Source organism: Microtus pennsylvanicus, chromosome 1, assembly GCF_037038515.1.
Source record: "Microtus pennsylvanicus isolate mMicPen1 chromosome 1, mMicPen1.hap1, whole genome shotgun sequence".
Lineage (NCBI taxonomy): Eukaryota > Metazoa > Chordata > Mammalia > Rodentia > Cricetidae > Microtus > Microtus pennsylvanicus.
In genome coordinates this window covers 174,327,645-174,349,805 of record NC_134579.1, presented here as the reverse complement: position 1 = coordinate 174,349,805, position 22,161 = coordinate 174,327,645, and the positions used below count along the sequence as shown (strand labels likewise).

At 38.2% G+C, this 22,161-nt stretch overlaps 1 pseudogene; it reads right to left on the bottom strand.

Moving 5' to 3' along the window:
• Positions 1-1,574: 1,574 nt before the first annotated feature.
• LOC142860660 (radial spoke head protein 4 homolog A-like) lies at positions 1,575-18,280 on the bottom strand (annotated as a pseudogene).
• Positions 18,281-22,161: the final 3,881 nt, after the last annotated feature.

Here is a 22,161-nt window from a genome sequence, read left to right as displayed (position 1 = left end):
TGTTATATGTAATTTTATTATGTTAAAGGTAAAACCTTCCTTTTTATTTAGACAGAAATGTGGAGATGATGTAAGAGGTCCTTCTGTCTATGTGTTGCCTTTATTGGCTAATGAATAAAGAATCTCTTTGGGGCCTGTTATAGGCAGAAAAGAGCTAGGTGGAAAAACTAAAAATGTTGGGAGACAGAAGGCAGAGTCAAGTAGGTAAGTCTAGCCCTTCCAGATACCCAGGGCAGATGGAACTTTATCTGGTAAGCCAGAGGCATATGGTGATTCCACCAGAGTAGTCTATGCAGTGGCTCATAAGTACTTTAGACATGTTCAAGTACTAAGTAGACAACTCCCGAGTTACCACAGTGTTACTCAAAAGTATAGACCAATGATCAACAATCTCCCACTCCGTGACAAGGCAGGTGTAAAAGTGTAAATTATAGACTGCTTTCTAAAAGTAACACAGTTGTTATAATTTCGTGAAGATTCATTTTTATTTGAGGGTTTGTGTGAACTTGTGTGTAGCCTTGGAAGCTAGAAGAGGTGCCACACATGACAGAACTGGAGTTAACAGGTAGTTGTTTAACTGCCCAATGTGAGTTCTGGGAACTGAACCCAGGTCCTCTGCAAAAGCAACAAGTATAAGTACTCTTCACCACCCAGCCACCCCTCCAGTCCCTGGTTATCAATGTTTTAAATTCCATATCCCTTGACACTCAAAATCTGGGCATTTCCAAGAAGCATGGTGAATTATAACTTTCAATACTAGCCATATTTGAAATTAAATTTAAGCATTGTGGTATACACTTTACCCAGCACTTAGGAGGCAGAGGCAGACAGATTTCTGTGAGTTTGAGGTCATCCTGGTATACAGAGTAAGTTGCAAGACAACCAGAGATACATAGTGAAATCTGGTTGGAGAGATCATTCCCAATCAGGATTACTTAAGTGTTAATTACCTGAGTTGTAGCTATTAAAACAATGATGTGCTCATATGAGCTGGACAATCCACTGGGCAACTTCCTGTACAGAAGCTCTTTATATGCAGTCTCAAATATGATATATTTTTTCAATGTTTGTTATTTTCAAGACATGGTCTCCCTATGTAGCACTGGCTGTCCTGGAAGTTGCTACGTTAACCAGGGTGGCCTTGAATTTAAAGAGATCCTACTGCCTCTGCCTCCCATGTGCTGCAATTAAAGGTGTGTTTCAGCATAACCAGCTTTTAAAATATTTTTTTAAAGATTAACTATATGTGTGTTAGCACACGTGACTCATGCAAACATGCAGTTGCTGTCGAGCACAGGAAAGGACATTGGTGCTAGACCTTGAGCCACCTGACTTGGGAGTTGAGAACCGTCCTCAGCAAGGACAAAATATTTATTAACCACTGAGCCACCTCTAACCCCCTCCCCCACTAGATAACGTTAAAGGAATGATATTTTATATCATCATTTCCAACAACACATATATGTATTTTAAAATATATGTATGTGTATGAAATGAGTACCAGGGAAAGATTTGTGTGTGTCAGTGCCACATCAGACTGGGCTAATTTCGTGTTAGTCATCATTGTCAGAATCTTAATTGTCAGTTTCTTCATTCTCCTCAGCTGACAGTACAGTGACCTCTTGTGTGGCCCTGGAAGCCTGTCCCTCACTCACAATGGGATCATCCATTTCTGTAATTTCTGGTCCACTGGGGTATTCTTGGTAGACAGGGGCCAGGCCTGGGGGTGTGTAATTCTCCATATTATACTTATGACCCTAGCCTATGTAGATGTTTTCAAACTTTCTGTGAGTGAAAAGAAAGTAAAGTCATGTCTCTTTAGAAAGTTTACCCCTTTATACTAATAAGGTCTTTAAAAAAAACAAGGCATTTAAACCGATAGACTGAAGTAAATTCCAAGTAATTCATCAACTAGTGGGAATTATGTTTTTACCAAACTGCTAAGTCAGTGTAATAGTTCCCAGTAATCCATCAACTACTCGGAATTATTTTTTTACTAAACTGCTAAGCCAGTTATGAAAAACAGAGCCAGGAGAATGGAGAGATGGTTCAGGGGTTAAGTTCATTTGCTGTTTTTTTCAGAGGACCTGGGTTCAATTCCCAGCATGGCAGCTCACAACTGTCTTTGACTCATTTCCGGTGGATCTGGAATCCTTACACCAATGTGCATAAATTAAATTAAAAAAAAACAGGCCAGATCCTGTGAAAATACACTCTATATTTATATCTTCCTCAAAAAATACCTTCTCCAGTTATTCAATTATTTATTTTTTTACAGAGATTTTCTACAAAATTTGAAATTTGCTAGCCTTGACTGGATGAAAAATGAGGTGTAGCTAAAAACTGATCTTTTATTTCTTTTCAGCCAAGATCATAGAAAATTGCAGATGTTTTCTCTTGTAGGCCTCACCCCACTTAGGACATGATGCATAACAAGTCAACACATACCCCCGCCTTGCTAGTGGGACTTTCAGTCAAGAACTCGGCCCCCAAGCCTGGTCATGCATTGCTAACTCAAGAGCCTTCCACTGCTTCCAAGGCTGGTCATGCATTCCTAACTCAAGAGCCTTCATCTGCCCCCAAGGCTGGTCATGCATTACTAACTTAAGAGTCTTCATCTGCCTGTGAGTCTGGACAAGCATTCGTAACTCAAGAGCCTTCTAGGTGTTCTGGTCTGGCTGGAAGGACCCAACTCTACACATGATCCCACCTCCACCTCCATAAAACTTCCTCAGTTGGTTTTTTCCTGGGGTTTCTCCTCAAAGTCATGACCTCATGATGCCCATATATCAGTGACACACATTTCTGCAAATCCATTTCATCCTTGGAAGAGAATAAGGTGAGGGAGAAAGTCAAAACTGTCTCTTCCTCATGCTATCATGGTAAATAATTAAAAGCTTGGCTTTCACTTGTTTTTTTTTTCCAATATACTATTTTATTAATTTTTGGGGAATTACACATCATACAATCCGATCACACTCACTTCACAGTCCTTCCAGGTCTGCCTCCTGACCCTTGTGACCCCCCAAAAGAGAAAGAATAAAACCCATATGTCCAATTTATGTTGTCCATATGCTCTCTGGAGCTTAGTCAAACTCGCAGTGGCCATTGGTTTTCATTTTTGATTTAACTGTGGTTTTTAAATTTTGTCATAGAATAAATGTCATCCTATTCTTTCCTCCAACCCCTTCCAAATCCCCCTGTGTCCAACTCGTTTTTTTTCATAGAAACAAGGGATCACACACACACACAAAAAGTGTTTTTTGTTGGCTAGCTAACACCTGATCATGAGGCTTGCTTTAATGGCTAGTCTAACCAAGATAACTCAGCTCTTACCTACTTAATTGAGCTTTCTGCTATTACTTAAGGAAGAAACAAACAAGATAAATGGAACTGTGTTCTTTCTCAGCAAGGTATAAAGAAAGCTGTAATAGTCTCTTGATCCTAATTCCCTTGAAACTGATCACTTAAATAAAGAATATTTTAAATAACATTTTTCAAAATGCTCAACAATTTCAGTTGCATCTTAAACTCTCCACTAACTTAATGAGTGAGTGATATAAAACCGTGCCCAATATAGATAAATGGGATAATTAAGATGAAAAAGTACAACCTTGAATTACTCTAGCTTTGAACTTCATCTTTACTATATTACAGAAGTCTTTTTAATAAATCGCACAATATATATCTAACATGCCAAAAGGAGTTAAGACAGGAGTAACAACATCTGTGATAACATAATTTCCAGAGCCTAAACAATTACAATTGTCAGACTCTAAGCAAACCTTTCAATGCCAAATGCTTATATGAATATACTTTCAGTGTGTCTTGTATTTCTATCTAAAGCTTAGCATGCAAGCTAGGAATACCCAGAGTCATTCCTGTCTGGGATACAGATCCCAACCCATGTTACTTATGAATTTCAGCTAAACACAGGTCAAAATATATCTGTAATCTTTCTTTACTCGATTGTGACTTAGAATTGTATGGGCTTATACTTTTGCTCACTACACTACACACAGGACTGTCTCTGCCTTGTCTTGAGTAAATGTATGGGCTACCTGGACAAAAATATCACCTTCCATCCTTTGGCCAGGGAGGGGCATTAAATTGGATTTCAATATTCTGCTTACCTGCTGTGGGAGAATAAATCCTTCCCAGCTCTATGTTTTGGAGGATCTTGTTTTGGTTTTCCACTCACCAAAATATAAGCTGTGGAGTTTGTTTACATATGGCTTTGTAATTTTGTACATGTGGTCAGATACTTACTTCCCATTGCATAATGGATATATATATGTTCTAGGCCAAAGATTAAATCTAAGAACACCAATAGCATACTTTGGTATGAAATTTGAGGACAGTCGTGTTGTCAATAGGGTATATTCTGAATATCTGGATACCAATGAGAAATTTTTAAGCTTAACTTCAAACAGAACAAGAATCTACTAGTAACTGAAGTGATTTTTATAAATATGGTACTGTCTTCAACATTTGGTATAAAGAGTTAAAACATTTTCTTTATCCATTTTTTTTCTTTGGTGGAGGGTCATCTAGATTTTTTCCCTGTTTGGCTATTACAAATAATGCTGCTGTAACCATAGTTTAACAACTTTTTTGTTGTGTGATTGAGCATCCTTTGGGTATATGCCCATGAATGGTATTGCCAGGTCTTGAGGTAGCTTGATCTCCATTTATCTGGTAAAATGCCATAATGAATTCCAAAGTGTCTGTGCATGTTTTCATTCCCACCAGCAGTGGAGGAGTCTCAAGAGAGTGTTTTATGAGTGTCCTGGGCAAATATAATTGTAAGGATGTATACATAGCACACACATATACATACATATCTTATGTGGTTTTGTAGTGATGAGGCAAGCAGGCCTGCTTTTCATCCAGCCCGGCTCCTGCGTGGTTAGTTTTGCCCCGGAAATAACAACACACAAATTGTATTCATTTAAACACTGCTTGGCCCTTTAGTTCTAGCCTCTTATTGGCTAATTCTCAGATCTTGATTAACCCATTTCTAATAATCTGTGCAGCACCACGAGGTGGTGGCTTACCGGGAAAGATTCAGCATGCCTGAAGTGGTGGCTGTCTCCATGGCATCTGATCAACTATGCTTTCTTTCTCCCAGCATTCTGTCCTGTCTACTCCACTTATCTAAATCCTGCCCTATCAAAAGGCCTAGGCAGTTTCTTTATTAACCATTAAAAGTAACAAATAGACAGATGACCCTTCACCATCAGTGTAAATATATAGCAAATGCAATGATATGTACAAACATTTTTGCAATGGAGATTTTACTAACGCAGAAGAAGTATATGTATCCAGGGGGTATAGACAATTCATGGGTATAAAATAAACTTAGTATGAATTTCAAGCAAAACAGAATAGGAAGAAACAAAAGAGAGACAAATATAGATTAGAAGTACCACTAGAGACCATGCATAATGTTGCACTATAGCTGAACCATGTGTTTGTGGTATATAGAAACCAAGACAAGAGTGATGCCATTCCTGTTGGTTACAGCCCATCCATGTTTTCTCTCTGCACCAGTCCTTCAGCCACTTTCAAAGCATTAGTATAGACCAAAGCCTTTTTTACTCCCACCCTACAGAACCCAGGAATGAGAGAAGGGATGAAACCTCGCTCTCTGCCCCCCTTTTAGGGCTTCCAACAGTTACATGTTTACCACACGTATGTAATGTATTTTTTATGAGTTCTCATTAACAGTGTGTAGAGTTACCTAAATGTTCAGAGACTGATGTCAAAAGAAGAGGACCCACTTCTTGTTCTATGTAGTCAAGCTCTTCTCCTTTGTCTTGTTTTTCTTCAACTTCTTTTTCCTCTTCCTCATTCTTTTGTGCAGTATTCCGTCAAGTACAGTGACCCTGGAGATGAGAGTTGCAAGGTTTAACAGATTAATAAAAACCTTGTAACTGTCAAAATATTTTTAATATTTTTGAGAATTTATGGTTGGTAATTACTAAGACAAGACTTCCCTGTGTGGAAAACTTGCCCAACTATTTTGATAAATAGTCATTTCCTATGACAAATAATAAAAAGCCAGATACAGATATTAGGGTTCAACCGAAAAACCAGAAAAGCAAGGTAGCCCATCCATTAGAAAAGGCATACCTCTACAAGACTGGGTGACAACAGACTAAACAGACAGAGCTTCTCTCTCCTCTTATTTTATATTCCATTTATTTCTTGGATTAAGGACATATGATTCCCTAAAACTGGGATTAAAGGTATGAGCCACCACAAGCTGGATTTGCTTTCATGGACCTTGTATAGCTCAGGGTCGCCTTCACTTCACAGAGATCCATCTGACACTGTCTCCCAAATCCTGAGATTATAAGTCTGTGCCACCATTGCGTGACCTCTAGTGGCTCTAGCTTTGCCTCTGGTATTCAGGCAAGACTTATTTATCCAAATACAGATAATATACCACTACACTCCTAATTCAGTTTTCCCAGTGCTAGACTTGCTGACACATGCCTCCACACTAAGCTTCTTCTTTCTGTATGTTTTTACCAAGTGTTATTTTCATTTGGGTTACTTCAGGAAAACAACAAACGTACTAGTTATTTCAATAATTTTACATTTCTTGGAATTACAGAATTTGAATGTCTATGCATTCTTTAAAATGGTAGTAATACATTTGACTAGTTTACATACTTTATATAAATAAACTAAATGATGACATTAAAAGCATACTTTTTCATTTTTTAATTGTTCTAATTGATTATATTGATATGTTATTTTAGATCAAAAATCATCAGAAAGATTTTAAGATCATTTAACATTTTAAAATTCAGTCATTAATGCCAAGCATGGTGGCATACACATTTAATTCCAACATTAAGGAGGCACAGGCAGGCACATATCTGGGAGTTCAAGGCTAGCCTGTTCTACAAAGCAAGTCCCAGGCTAGTCAGGAATATATAATTAGATCCTGACTCATAAAATAAAAATCCATCATTATAATTTTCTCTTTTTAAAAGAGAGAGAGAAAAAGAGAGAGGGAAAGAGAGAAGACACACACACACACACACACACAGAGAGAGAGAGAGAGAGAGAGAGAGAGAGAGAGAGAGAGAGAGAGAGAGAGCGCTACATGTGTGCAGGTGTCCCCGGTGGTCAGAAGAAGATATCAGATATCCTAGACATGGATTTGCAGGCCATTGTGTGCTGTCTGGCAAGAATACTGGAAACAAAACTCAGGTCTTTTGGTAGAGCAGCAAGCTCTCTTATATCCAGTTCCTCTACTTTCTTATTTGTAGAGTATTCTTTAAACATAAACAGTTTAAGACACTGCCACAATATCCTTGGTGACATGGTTTACACATAACTGGCCTTCACTGTACATTTTGTTTGTTTATTGTGACAGGGTTTTTCTGTGTATTTCTGACTGTACTGAAACTCACTCTGTAGACTAGGCTGGCTGTGAACTTTGAGATCCATTTGCCTCTACTTCCTGAGTGCTGAGATTACAGGTGTGTACCTCCATCACCTGGCCATAGCACTTTTTAGTAATTATTTCTATTAGCATAATTGTAACTTGTGAGTAACATAACGAAAGAATGTTTTATTGTGATGTTTACATACATGTATATGACTTACTTTCATATTCAGCCCTCATTAACTTTTCTTGTGTACCAATGCTAATTATTATTAAAAATAAAATTTCAAGTGTGATAAGACTGGGGTCCTAATTACACAGGCAATAATCCTTATCTAGAGTCCTCAGAAGAACCTATTATCTGTATAGAAGTGAAGGCTTTCTACACATGATGGAAGAGTGCAGCAGGTGTTTCACAGGATGGACTCTGGGTCCTTTGTCTCACACCTCATTCTATAATGAATCAGCTGAGGTTGCTTTACCATCTCTCCCACCCTGTCTGCCTTAATGCCTTATTATACAAAAGTATCCTGTATCCTTTCATGGGGTTGTGGTGATGATCAAATCTTATGTTCCTGTCACAGAGCCTGCATATAACCACTGTTCAAAACTGGTTTTCATGTCTGTAGTAATCATTTAGAGTTTTTGACATAAAAGCTTCATGCAGAATAAAAGAACTGTTGACAAAATAAATGTACATTTATACTTAAAATATAACAGATCATTTCAGTACACATGTCAATCTAAATCTACGAACTACCCAAAGACTCCTACTTGAGGAAGAATGTACTGCACATGATGAACCCAACTGGATAGAGATTCTACCAGGTCAGTCACTTGGATTCCTTCATGTAACATGGAGGGTCTACTTGTTGCTTTTTCCGTTTCACCCGATATCACACAGCCAGCAGGCCCGAAGAAATTCACACAGAGATCTCCCTAAGTTATAAAACTGATTGTCCCATTACTCAGGCTTCTTGTTAACTCTTGTAGATTATATTAACCCATTGTTCTCATCTACATTAGTCACATGACTCAGTACTTTTTTCAGGTGAGTAGACTACATTTTACTTCTTCCGAGGTCTGGGCAGGACTGCGGAGAGAGCTTCCTATTTCCCAGAATACTCCTGTTCTCATCGACCCCGCCTCTACTTCCTGTCTGGTCAGTCAGCATTATTAAAAAATGATTGAAAGAATACAGACAATTCTCCCACACCACCCTCAAAATCATGCTTTTACTCATTGCTGTTTCAACCACCTTCCACCTCTTCTTCTTCTTCTTCTTCTTCTTCTTCTTCTTCTTCTTCTTCTTCTTCTTCTTCTTCTTCTTCTTCTTCTTCTTCCTCTTCCTCTTCCTCTTCTTCTTCTTTGTCTTCTCCCCCTCCTCCTCCTCCTCCTCCTTCTTCTCTTCCTCCTCTTTATTCTTCTCCTCCTCCAACCTCTTCACCAAACTGATAGAATCCTAGAAGGCTTACATGGGTCCCTGCTGAAATATGGGCAATTTGTGCTCTTAACTAATTGCTTCCATTTCCTTGGATGAGCAGGTAGCAAATGATGGCCGCATCTAGGCGCCCAATGAAATATTTCTTGATTTTTCTTGTGGTAACAATCTGTGCAGGCATAACTGCTGGTAACTTCACCCACAGCCTTACAGGCTCATTGCAAACACAATAGATGCACTTCTTGGTGCCTGTTCTGGTTTCCTCCTTAGGTATCGCCTGTGGGGTCTTATACACAGACTTGGTAATTGATCCTTCTGGCCTTCATTGGCTTCACTTTCTCCATGGTATCTTTCTTCAGCTACCCCTTCCTATTTCACCTTCTCTTCATTTTCTCCATCACAAAATTCAACTTCAACATCAATATAATTCATTTCCAGACCCACGATCTTGCCCCAGAAGCAGCTTCTTTGGATTGGGTGTGTTTCAGTAAGTTTCTTGAAGACAAGGAACACATAATAAATCTCATCTATCCCTAAACCAAAACCAGCTTTGTTCAAAAGAGTAAGCTGACTCCATCACATTGTACAGAGAGCTTTCTGCCTAGGAAAATACATATCCATGGTTAAAATTTTATTCATAAGAGGAATGTTTGCCTCTTTTCTATGCCTTGACACTATCTCTACTTTTTCCACATCTCTTTCTTTGACTATATGAACCAAAATGTGTGAATCCCTAAATTTTCATTCTTCCCTCATAGATAAGAATTCTTAGACCAGTTGTGTGCTATACTCATCAATACAATGATAGTTACTTTGCTTTATGTGACTCTTAGAAAGAACTTAATGGCTACTCGTGATAAACATTCAAGTCAGGCATTATGGTTCACATCATTATTCTTAGCACTAGGAAGGCAGAGGCAGGTGTACAGTTTTCAGTTTGAGGCCAACTAGCCTACACAGCAAATTTCAGTCCAGCCACAGCTATCTAGGGAGGCTCTATTTGAAAAAATTTCAACATTATTTTTCATATAAAATAAGTTAATAATGCTAAAATAAGATAGAGTCTAACAGACACATATTTATATACATTTATGTTGTCACTAAACTATGTATTAAATGTATGGCTTTACATGTATGTCAAGTAAATAACATTAGCATTCTATATAGGAACATATGTAAAATCATGGAAAAGGTTAAAAAGGTAAACATTTTTTTTGAAGTGCTTGCCATGAGTTACACTTTAAAACACAAAAGTAAGTACTTGGCAGTATATATAGTAAATAAAAACATTTGAAGTAATGAAGATAAACATAATTCCATAAAAGAAATAAAGGGAAAGGAACACCAGGATCTAAATGGACACCAGAATAGTTACAGTTAGAAGACCAAAGGGAAATGCAAAAGAACCTTAGCTAAGGTGGGCTGCTTCCCAGTCAGTCTCGACTCACAGGACAGAACAGTTATGAGCACTCATCATTCTCACAAATGACTTGCTAGTGTTTATAGTTTCCCATTGTGGTGCCAAAAAATATAAAGACTTTGGAGAATGTTGTTTGATTGTTTATCTTTGCTTGAGAAAGATCTTATTGTGTATGCAGCCCTGGCTGTCCTGGAACTCACTCTCTAGTCCAGACTGGTCTGTCTGCCTCTGCCTCTGAGTCTGAAATACAAAGCCACCTGTACTTGACTACCAGAATGCCTTTTAAAATCCTCACCCATGACATAAACTGTAAAATTCATTCACTGTCATGTAGAATATTATTTGCTCTTGGTCCTGCTCACTTAGCTACAATGCCATGGGATCAGCAGCACAATCATGGAGGTCAAATGACAATTTTATGAACTTAATTCTGTCCTTAAGCATGTAGGCTCCAGGGATGAACCCAGGTAGGTTGTTAGGCATGACAGTAGAAGCCTTTATCCCCTTTCTAGACCCCGATATGAAGCTGTACTATTCATTGCATAATTTAGCTCCAATATTCCATGGCTGCTGTCCTGACTCTGTATTAGGAAGATGCTTGGTCAAGGATGATTAGGCTTCAGACCCAAAACAATTCTCACTCACCTCCTGTATCTGGGTGTAGATCCTAATCTACTGAAGTGGCTTAAGACAGCTGGGGGCCCCATTCCAGCACTGAATACTGACATTTCTTTATTTAGGTAACCCTGGGAATTTCTGCCATCTGCGTGATTTCCACATACTAAATGCTCCCACAGTTCTCATGGTTGTATTTGCCCATACTCCAATGCCACTGTGCAAATCAGCCTGGCATTAACTCCGTATTCCTATTACAGGTCACTTCCATCCAAGAACCCTTGGTCCCATTGCATCAGGATGTGTTTCTTCCCAAATGCTGCTACACCAAGGAAGTGTAGGTGCAGCCAAACCCTTGCTTGTTTTTACCTTTCCCTGAAGGATTCTATTTTAAAAGTAGTTTATTAGAAACATAGGTTGAATAGATTGTTGTTACTAGAACATGAAAGCTTAGAAGTTATATATAAAATTTTAAGTATATAAACATTTAGGGAAAAGGTTATAGGATGCTATTTTGAAGTATTTGAAGTTCAAATTTTGGTGAGGCACCAAATTTTACTCCAAACTATATATGTTATGCTTTCTCTTATCCATTCTTTCTCAAAATATTTTCACCACTTTCACTGTCAATTTTAAAAAGGGATTTTATTCCTAACACCTTGTAGTTTGAATCATGGTTAAATTATGTTAAATATCCAGAAAATGGAGCTTACCCTAAAAATAAATACACAATAGAATTAATATTAGAATTACTTTTAGATTTTGAACTTAATTTAAAGGAAAATATGCAACTTGATTTAAAGCTTTGTAAATCGATGTTTATTGAGCTCTACATTATTCTAGAAGGACGAGGAGGTGTGGCCTTGTTGGAGTAGGTGTGAGCTTGTTGGAGCAAGTGTGCTACTGGAATGGGCTTTCAGGTCTAGTCTCTCTTCGCCTGTGGATCAGGTACAGCTCTCTTTTCTGTTCTAGTGTCGTGTTGATGTCATGGTTTCTGCCATGATGATAATGAACAAAATTCTGAAACTGAGAGCAAGACCCCAATTAAATGGGTTTTTTTTATGAGTTGCCTTGTTCATAGTGTCTTTCACAACAATAGAACAATGACTCTTACTGGATGCATCCACTAAGAGTTGGCGCCATATCTAATTATGGACAAATAGTGAATTTCTGGAAAATGACAGACATCATGTAGACCTAGCTCCCATAAAATGATAAAAGACATGTGACAGTTACTGACATAGAAGTCACCATATATATGATGATAGTGAAATAAATTTATTAGAAAAGGCTTGAAGGAATGTAAGAAATTTCTAATTCAAATACTATTTACAGAGCTATAAAACAGTTGTGTGCTCATAAGCAATCTCGTTCATCTCTGAAATTTTAGTATTTATTTGTTGCATTGAGAAATTCGGTAATCACTTACAGATATTTACAGAGCTATAAGATGGTGTACTGATGAGTCAAGAACCTCCCATCCCTGAGATTCCAGTGCTAATTAATAGTGTTATCACTTACAATTTCCTCCTCCAGTTCTTGATCAGCTCCTTCCAACTGGCCACAGAGAAAAAGAACCTTTTTCTCTCTGCTGTTTCAAATACTGGAAGCTCTCATTTTAATTGTGGAATATATCTAACTTTTTATTAAAATTTTCCATTTTTAAATCTTTGTTTATATGTTCTTTTTAAACATTTTTCTATTGATATTTATTGAGATCTACATTTTTTTTCTGCTATCCAACCTGATTCTCCCCTCCCACCTAAATCCTTCCCAAGGTCCCCATGCTCCCAATTTACTCAGGAGATCTTGTTATTTTCTACTTTCCACCCCCCATGTATATTTGATCTATGTAAGTCTATCTTAGTGTCCTCATTCTTATCTAAGTTCTCTGGGATTGTGGTTTGTAGGCCTGTTTTCTTTGTATTATATTTTAAAAAACAGCTATGAGTGAGTACATGTGATAATTGTCTTTCTGTGTCTGGGTTACCTCACTCAAAATAGTGTTTTCTAGCTTCATCCATTTTCCTTCTAAATTCAAGAAGTCGTATTTTTTTGTTGTGTTTTTTGCTGTGTAGTACTTCATCCATATCACATTTTTCTTATCCATTCTTCAATTGAGAGGCATTTAGGTTCTTTTCAGCTTCTGGCTATGACAAACACAGCTACTATGAACATAACTGAGCACATGTCCTTTTGGCACAATTGAACATCCTTTCGATATATACCCAAAAGTGGTATTTGTATTAGTAGGAGCGGCGGGGCTGCATCCTTGGCACCCGGCCGCCCGTACGACTAGCTTTACCCGAAATAATTACATGGAAACTGTATTCTTTTAAACACTGCCTGGCCCATTAGTTTCAGCCTCTTAACCCATTTCTAATAATCTATGTAGCACCACGAGGTGCGCTTACGAGGAAAGATCTTAACCTGCATCTGTCTGGAGCGGGAGAATCATGGCAACTCTCTCGACTCAGCTTCTTTCTCCCAGCATTCTGTTCTGTTTACTCCTCCCACCTATGTTTTAACCTACGAGGGCCAAGCAGTTTTTTTATTGCTTAACCAATGAAATCAACAGATAGAAAGATGATCCTCCTACATCAGGTATTACTAGGTCTTGAGGAAGGCTGTGTTCTAATTTTCTGAGAAATTGCCACACTGACATCCAGCGGGTTTGTACCAGCTTGCATTCCCACCAGCAATACAGAAGTGTTCCCTTTTCCCTACAACCTCCTCAGGATAAGTTGTCATCTGTGTTTTTGATCTTGGCATTCATACAGGTGTAAGATGAAATCTCAGAGTTGTTTTGATTTGCATTTCTCTAATGACTAAGGATATTGAACATTTTCTTAAGTGTCTTTCAGCCATTTTATATTCCTCTTTTGAGAGTTTTCTGTTTAGGTCTGTATTCCATTTATTGGATTATGTGTTTTTTGGTGTCTAATCTTGAGTTCTTAGTTTATTTTGGAGATCAAACCTTTGTCTGATGTGAGGTTAGTTAATATCTTTTTCCATTCTGTAGGGTGTCATTTTGTCTTGTTGACCATGTTCTTTGCTTTACAGAAGCTTTTTAGTCCCATTTATTAATTGTTTCTCTTAGTGTCTGTACTGCTGGGGTTATATTTAGGCAGTGGTTCCCTGTGCCAATGTGTTCAAGTATACTTCCCACTTTCTCTTTTATGAGGTTCAGTGTGGCTTGCCTTATGTTGAGGCCTTTGATCCATTTGGACTTGAGTTTTGTGCATGGTGACAGATTGGGGTCTATTTTCATTCTTCTACATGTTGATATCCCATTATGCCAGCACCCCTTGTTAAATATGCTTTATTTTTTCCATTCGATATTTTTTGCTTCCTTGTCAAAAATCATCTGTACAAAGATGTGTGGATTGATATCCGGGTCTTCTTTTCAATTCCATTTGTTCTGTCTGTTCTTATGCCAATACCAGGCTATTTTCAGTACTGTAGCTCTGTAGTAGTTTGAAGTCAGAAATTCTGAGGCCTCCAGAAGTTCTTTTATTGTCCAGGGTTGTTTTGGCTATCCTGACTCTTTTATTTTTCCATATGAAGTTGAGTACCATTCTTTCCAGGACTTTGAAAATTTTTGCTGGGATTTTAATGGGTCTTGCATTGAATCTGTAGATTGCTTTTAGTAAGATTGCAATTTTTACTATGTTAAATCTGCCTACCCAAGAGCACGGGAGTTCTTTCCACTTCCTGGTGTCTTCTTCAATTTCTTTATTCAAAGATTAAATGTTCTTGTCATAAGTCTTCCATTTGTTTGGTTAGAATTACTCCAAGATATTTTATGCTATTGTGAAGGGTGTTGTTTCTTTGATTTCTTCCCCAGCCCTCTTATCATCTGTGTACAAAAGGGCTACTGATTTTTTTGAGTTAATCTCATATCCTGCTACACTGCTGAAAGTGTTTATGAGTTGTAGACTTTCCATGGTAGAATTTTTTGAATCACTTATGTAAACTATCATATCATCAGCATACAGTGAGAGTGTGACTTCTTTTCCAATTTGTATCCCATTGCTCTCCTTTTTGTGTCTTATTGCTCTAGCTAAGACATCAAGAACTATAGTGAATAGATATTGAGAGAGTGGACAATCTTGATTTGTTCCTAATTTCACAGGAATCGCTGGGAGTTTCTTTCCATTTAGTTTGATGTTGGCTTGCTGTATATTGCCCTAATTATGTTTAGGTATTCTCTTTGTATTCCTGTTCTCTCTACGACCTTTATCATGAAGGGCTATTTTATTTTGTCAAAAGCTTTCTCAGCATCTAATGAGGTGATCATGTGGTTTTTATTTTTCAGCTTGTTTATATGGTGGATTGTGTTGACAGATTTTCGTATGTTGAATCATCCCTGCATCTGTGGGATGAAGCCAACTTGATCATGGTAGATGATGGTTTGATGTGTTCTTGGATTCAATTTGCCAGTATTTTATTTATTTATTTTCAATCAATGTTCATGAGAGAGATTGGTCTGTAATTCTCTTTCTTAGAAATGTCTTTCTGCGGTTTGAATATCAAGGTAATTTCAGCCTCATAAAAAGAATTTGGCAATTGTCCTTCTGTTTCAATTGTGTGAAATAATTTGAGGGTTATTTGTATTAGTTCTTTCCTTTGAAAGTCCTGTATAAGTCTGAGCTTAAACCATCTGGTCCTGGGCTTTTTTGGTTGGGAGACTTTTGGTGACTGTTTCTGTTTTTTCAGAAGTTATAGATTTGTTTAATTTGCTTATCTTGTCTTGATTTAATTTTGGTAAGTGATATTTATCCAGAAAGTTGTCCATTTCTTTTAAGATTTCCAATTTGTGGAGTACAAGTTTTGAAAATATGACCTGATGATTCTTCATATTTCCTCCTTGTCTGTTGTTATATCCTTTTTTTCATTTCCAATTAGCTAATTTGGATATTCGCTCATTCTGCTTTTTCATTTAGTTTAGATAAAAGTTTGTCTATTTTGTTGATTTTCTTGAAGAACCAGCTCTTTGTCACATTGATTCTTTGTATTGTTTTCTTTGTTTATGTTTTGATCATTTCAGCTCTAAATTTGATTATTTCCCACTGTCTAGTTCTCTTAGGTGAGTTTACTTCTTTTTGTTCTAAAGTTTCAAATGTTCTGTTAATTCACTAGTGTGGGAAGTTTCCAGATTCTTTTTTTTTAATTATTTATTTATTTATTAAAAATTTCCATCTCCTTCCCTCTTCCAATTTCCCTCCTATTCCCCCCTCTCCTCTCCCTCCCTCTCCCCTCCCTCTCCAGTCCTAAGAGAAGTCAGGGTGCACTGCACTGTGGGAAGTCCAAGGTCCTCCCATCTCCATGCAAGTCTAGGAATGTGTGCATCCAAACAGACTAGGCTCCCAAAAACCCAGTACATGCAGTAGAATCAAAACCCAGAAAATAGCCATTATCATTGGCTTCTCAGTCAGCCCTCATTGTCAGCCACATTCAGAGAGACCAGTGTGATCACATGCTCATTCAGTCCCAGTCCAGCTGGCCTTGGTGATATCCCATTAGATCAGTCCCATCATCTAAGTGGCTGGACGCACCCCTCACAGTCCTTAATTCCTCATTCATGTTCTCGCTCCTTTGGCTCTTTTTCTAGACCTTGGGAGTTCAGTCCACTGCTCTGGTGTGAGTTTCTGTCTCTATCTCCATCCATTACCAGATAAAGTTTCTATGATGATATGCAAGATATTCATCAGTGTGGCTATGGGAAAAGGCCAGTTCAGGCACCCTCTCCTCTGCTGCCCAAGGACCTAGCTGGGGATATCCCCTTGGACACCTGGGAATCCATCTAGAGCCAAGTCTCTTCCAATCCTAAAATGGCTCCCTTAATTAAGATATCTTCTTCCCTGTTTCCATATCCAACCTTCCTCCATCTCAACCATCCCATTCCCCCAAGCTCTCCCCAGTTATTCCCTTCTCCCTTTTCTCTCCACAACTCCCCTTCCCCCCACACCACCCCCACACCCATGCTTCCAACTTTTTCACGGAGATCTTGTCTACTACCAATATCCAGGACGATAAATACGGTTTTTCTTTGGGTTCATCTTCTTATTTAGCTTCTCTAGAATTATGAATTATAGGCTCAGTGTCTTTTGTTTATGGCTAGAATCTACTAATGAGAGAGTCCATACCATATTCATCTTTTTGGTGTGGGTTATCTCACTCAGTATAGTGTTTTCTATTTCTATCCATTTGATGCAAGGATGTTATTGTTTTTTACTGCTGAGTAGAACTGTAATGTGTATATATGCCACACTTTCTTTATCCATTCTTCTATTGAGGGGCACCTAGGTTGTTTCCAGGTCCTGGCTATTACAAATAGTGCTGCTATGAACATAGTTGAACAAATGCTTTTGTAGTATGATTGGGCATCTCTTGGGTGTATTCCCAAGAGTGGGATTGCTAGATCCTGTGGTAGGTGGACTCCCAGTTTCCTGAAAAACCATCACACTGATAAAGTGGTTGCACAAGTTTGCATTCCGACCAAAAATGGATTAGTGTCCCCCTTACTCCACATCCTCTCCAGCATAGACTATGATTGGTGTTTTTAATTTTAGCCATTCTGACAGGTGTAAGATGGTATCTCAAAGTTGTGATTTTCATTTCCCTGATTGCTAAGAAAATTGATAGATGTTGACCAATGGAATTGAATTGAAAACCCGGATATTAATCCACAAACCTATGAACACTTGATTTTCAACAAAGAAGGTAAAATTATACAATGGAAGAAAGAAAGCACATTTAATAACTGGTGCTGGCATAACTGGATTTCAACCTGTAGAAGAAGAAAAATAGATCCATATTTATTACCATGTCCAAAACTCAAGTCCTAATGGATTAAAGACCTCAATATAAATCTGACCACACTGAACCCAATAGAAGTCAAAATGGGAAGTAGTCTGCAACACATGGGCACAGGATATCACCTGTGGGATATTTATAACCCCAAGCACAGACAATAAGAGCAACAATGAATAAATGGGACCTCCTGAAACTGAGAAGCTTCTGTAAAGCAAAGGACACTGTCATTAAGACAAAAAGGCAACCTATTAAATGAGAGAAGATCTTCACCAACCCCACATCAGACAAAGGCGTGATCTCCAAAATATATAAATAACTCAAGAAACTAGACATTAAAATTCTGAATAAGGCAATTAAAAAATAGGGTACTGAACTGAACAGAGAATTCTCAACAGAAGAAGTTCAGATGGCCAAATGATACTTAAGGTCATTTCCAGCTTCTTTATGTATGCATTTAATGCTATGAACTTTCCTCTTTACACAGCTTTCCCTGTAATTTGCTTATATTTTCAATAATGTAAACAGCATCTGTAGGATGCTCATCTAACATCATGGTCAACACATTAGAAAGATGATCATATCAACCAAAAAGAAAAAAATTCCATGAATATTTAAAAATTTTTATGCAAATTCAGTTGGGTTTTAGAAAAGTTAAAAATTTGAAATCTTAAGAGATTTTGAAAAGAAGCTAATTTCTACCACTCCAAATAGAACCTACTCTAGAATTTTCTTTAGTAAATTTTCTAATATGATGTGGATGTTTAACTTAGAAGAGGAAAGCCTAACAACAAGATATATAATATACATCAGCCATATTCACATTTCATTTCTGAAATTAAAATCTCCAAGCTATATACTAACAGTAATGAATATTTTTAATGATTTTTTATTGAAAGAAAAATAAATTTCCCGCCTCCTCCCAGCCTTCCATTTCTCTCCCCCTCCTCCCACTCTTCTCCTCCTCCCCCCACTCCTCTCCCCCTTCCTCTCCAGTCCAAAGAGCAGTCAAGGTTCCCTCCCCTATGGAAAGTCCAAGATCCTCCCCCCTCCATCCAGGTCTAGGAAGGTGAACATCCATACTGGGTAGGCTCCCACAAAACCAGAACATAAAGTAGGATAAAAACCCAGTGCCATTGTCTTTGGCTTCTCATCAGCCCTCATTATCCGCCATGTTCAAAGAGTCCGGTTTTATCCCATGCTTTTTTAGTCACAGTCCAGCTGGCCTTGGTGAGCTCATAATAGATCAGCCCCACTGCCTCAGTGGGTGGGCGCATCCCTCATGGTCCTGACTTCCTTGCTCATGTTCTCCCTCCTTCTGCTCCTCATTGGGACCTTAGGAGCTCAGTCCGACGCTCCAGTGTGGGTCTCTGTCTCTATCTCCATCCATCGCCAGATGAAGGTTCTATAGTGATATGCAAAATATTCATCAATATGGCTATAGGATAGGGCCATTTCAGGTTCCCTATCCTCAGCTGCCCAAGGAGCTAACTGGGGACATCGCCCTGGGCACCTGGGAGCCCCTCTAGGTTCAAATCTCTTGCCAACCCTAAGATGGCTTCCTTAATTAAGTTATGTGATTCCCTGCTCCTCTACCCAACCTTCCTTTATCCCAATCATCCCATTTCTCCAAGTTCCCCCCATTCTCCCCTTCTTACCTTTCTCTCCCCAACTCCCCTTACCCCCGTCCCACCCCACCCCCAAGTTCCCAATTTTTTTGCCCCGCAATCTTGTCTATTTCCCATACCCAGGATAACAACTATATGTTTTTCTTTCTGTTCACCTTCTTATTTAGCTTCTTTAGGATCACAGATTATAGACTCAATGACCATTGTTTGTGGCTAGAAACCAATGATGAGTGAGTACATCCCATGTTCCTATTTTTGGGTATGGGATACCTCACTCAGGATAGTGTTTTCTATTTCCATCCATTTGCATGCAAAATTCGAGACGTCATTGTTTTTTACAGCTGAGTAGTACTCTAATGTGTATATATTCCACAATTTCTTCATATATTCTTCTATTGAAAGACATATAGGTTGTTTCCAGGTTCTGGCTATAACAAATAATGCTGCTATGAACATAGTTGAACAAATGCTTTTGTCATATGATAGGGTATCTCTTGGGTATATTCCCAAGAGTGGTATTGGTGGATCCAGGGGGAGAATGATCCCGAAATTCCTGAGAAACCGACACCCTGATTTCCAAAGTGGTTGCACAAGTTTGCATTCCCACCAGCAATGGATAAGGGTACCCATTCCTCCACAACCTCTCCAGCAAAGGCTACCATTGGTGTTTTTGATTTTAGCCATTCTGACTGATGTAAGATGACATCTCAAAGTTGTTTTGATTTGCATTTCCCTGATTGCTAAAGAGGTTGAGCATGACCTTAAGTGTCTTTTGGCCATTTGAACTTCTTCTGTTGAGAATTCTCTGTTCAGTTCAGCACCCCATTTTTTAATTGGGTTAATTAGCATTTTAAAGTCTAGTTTCTTGAGTTCTTTATATATTTTGGAGATCAGACCTTTTTCTATTGCAGGGTTGGTAATGATCTTCTCCCAGTCAGTAGGTTGCCTTTTAGTCTTAGTGACAGTGTCCTTTGCTTTACAGAAGCTTCTCAGTTTCAGGAGGTCCCATTTATTCAATGTTTCCCTTAATGTCTGTGCTGCTGGGGTTATACATAGGAAGCGATCGCCTGTGCCCATATGTTGGAGGGTACGTCCCACTTTCTCTTCTATTAGGTTAAGTGTGTTCAGACTGATATTGAGGTCTTTGATCCATTTGGACTTGAGCTTCGTGCATGGTGATAGATATGAGTCTATTTTCATTCTTCTTCAGGTTCACATCCAGTTGTTCTAGCACCATTTGTTGAAGATGCTTTCTTTCTTCCATTGTATGCTTTTAGCCCCTTTATCAAAAATGAGGTGTTCATAGGTTTGTGGGTTAAAATCTGGGTCTTCTATTTGATTCCACTGGTCGACTTCTCTGTTTTTATGCCAGTACCACCCTGTTTTCATTACTGTAGCTCTGTAATAGAGTTTGAAGTCAGGGATGGTAATGCCTCCAGAAGATCCTTTATTGTATAAGATTGTTTTGGCTATCCTGGGTTTTTTGTTATTCCATATAAAGTTGATTATTTACCTCGCAAAAGATCTGTGAAGAATTTTGATGGGACCTTGATGGGGATTGCATTGAATCTATAAATTGCCTTTGGTAGAATTTCCATTTTTACTATGTTGATCCTTCCAATCCAAGATCAAGGGAGATACTTCCATTTTCTGGTATCCTCTTCAATTTCTTTCTTGAATGCCTTAAAGTTCTTGTCAAATAGATCTTTCACTTCCTTGGTTAGAATTACCCCAAGATATTTTATGCTGTTTGTGGCTATCGTGAAAGTTGATGCTTCTCTGATTTCTCTCTCTGCTTCCTTATGCTTTGTGTATAGGAGGGCAACTGATTTTTTTGGAATTGATCTTGTATCCTGCCACATTACTACAGGCGTTTATCAGATGTAGGAGTTCTTTGGTGGAGTTTTTGGGGTCGCTTATGTACACTATCATATCATCTGCAAATAATGAAAGTTTAACTTCTTCCTTTCCAATTCGAATCCCCTTGATCCCATTATGTTGTCTTATTGCTATTGCTAAAACTTCAAGCACTATATTGAAGAGGTACGGAGAGAGTGGACAGCCATGTCGTGTTCCTGCTTTTAGTGGGATGGCTTTGAGTTTCTCTCCGTTTAATTTGATGTTAGCTGTCGGCTTGCTGTATGTAGCTTTTATTATATTTAGGTATGGCCCTTGTATCCCTAATCTCTCCAAGACTTTTATCATAAAGGGATGTTGAATTTTGTCAAATGCTTTTTCAGCATCTAATGAAATGATCATATGGTTTTTTTTCTTTCAGTTTATTTATATGATGGATTACATTGATAGATTTTCATATGTTGAGCCAGCCCTGCATTTCTGGGATGAAGCCTACTTGATCATAATGGATAATTTTTCTAATGTGTTCTTGGATTCGGTTTGCCAGTATTTTGTGGAGGATTTTTGCGTCGATGTTCATGAGCGAGATTAGCCTGTAATTGTCTTTCTTGGTTGAGTCTTTGTGTGGTTTTGGTATCAGAGTAACTGTAGTTTCATAAAAGGAATATGGCAATGACTCTTCTGTTTCTATATTGTGAAATACATTAAGGAGTATAGGCATTAGGTCTTCTTGGAAGTTCTGTTAGAATTCTGCATTGAAGCCATCTGGTCCTGGGCTTTTGTTGGTAGGAAGGTTTTTGATAATAGTTTCTAATTCTTCACAACCAACAGGTCTATTTAGAATGTTCACCTGTTCCTGGTTTAACTTTGGTACATGGTATTTATCTAAAAAACTGTCCATTTCTTTTACATTTTCCAGTTTTGTGACATACAGCCACAAAACTGTAAGTTTTGATCTAATGTAAGTAAGTAAGATCTA